Source organism: Trichechus manatus, unplaced genomic scaffold, assembly GCF_000243295.1.
Source record: "Trichechus manatus latirostris isolate Lorelei unplaced genomic scaffold, TriManLat1.0 scaffold00074, whole genome shotgun sequence".
NCBI lineage: Eukaryota > Metazoa > Chordata > Mammalia > Sirenia > Trichechidae > Trichechus > Trichechus manatus.
The window spans coordinates 13001011-13002412 of NW_004444010.1; positions in this window are offsets into that span (position 1 = coordinate 13001011).

Sequence of the window (1402 nt, forward strand, 5' to 3'; positions counted from 1 at the left end):
CTCTCAGCACAAATGAAGACTTGCTGCTTGCCTTTTATCTTCTGCCTTCCCTTGCTTCTTCTTTTCCCCTTAGCTGAAACTTATTCCAAGTCCTCATTCTTCCAGCTCTACTTGATGTCTCTCATCACTTTCAGGAGGTCAAGCTTTCCATCTTTCCAAACAACCATCCTTTCAATATATGATGAAATATGATAATTATGTACACTTTAACTGAAATTGATTCATACACAGTATTTTAACTCTTCAAGGTGCTTGGAGTTCTTTATCTTCTTCCTTCTGTTGGTAGAATTAAGGACTTTTATTTGTTTCAGGCATTATCCATGTGAAAGAAACATTTCTGATACCTAATATCACTGTACACTCCACATTAACTGTGAAGATAATCTACAAATATACTCAGATGTTAACTTAAAGGACAAATAATTCGTTCACATGGGTAAAAGAAGATATAAACATTCACTCAAAAAATTTTTAAAGAAAAGGTGGGCTTACGTCTAGAAAGCTATTTTCACGAAAACCAGTGGAAGCACCATGACCCAAAATTTGCATCAACCTAAAACCGTCACACTTCCTCTGTTAATCAGTGTAATTTCTACTGAAGACTTTTCCTTATAACTTTCATCAGAACCATTCTGGACAGTGCAATGATGTAAACTAGAACCCAACAGCAGTAACCTTCTGAAAATTTTCTTATGCACTTATCCTGGCACTTTCTGACTTAGAACAAGGTCAAAAACTGTGTAGTTTATCCACTACGGACATTGAGGTAGATCACTAGGAAATGGAAAAGATTGCTTTAAATTAGAATTATTTCTGCAAATCTAGGATGTAGGAGAACTATAACTACAGAGACGTGCCAATATATTCCCTAGAGCTGGCCTCTTAGCTAAAAGGAGAAGATTAGATAATTGAGATTTCTATATCCATTTTCAAAAGCTAATGATGAAAGGAATCCAGGAAACTTGACTGAGAATTAGCTAAATCCATGATAAGGGAAAATAATAATTAGACTATGTTTTAATATAATACAAGATAGTGGATATTTTTCTGAATTTCTTTTTCATCTGCATGTATTAACACACTCATTATTTCATATTATATTTTATCCTTAGTTTACGTTTAGAGGTTATCATTATGTGAAGTGGTTCTTTTAAATTAATTGACTAGTAAATCCACTTGATAAAATATGTTGAACTAAATGCATTAATATCTTAGACATTCTCTTCCCTTTCATTTCCTGTATCTAAACATTTCTAAATCTTATCAAATCTTCCTTAACCATATCTCTTACATCCATCACTTCCTTTTTATTTCCACATTCAAAATTATAGTATAAACTTTCACCGCTTCACTCCTAGATTATCATTCTTGTTGTTGTTGTTAGGTGCCATCAAGTTGGTTC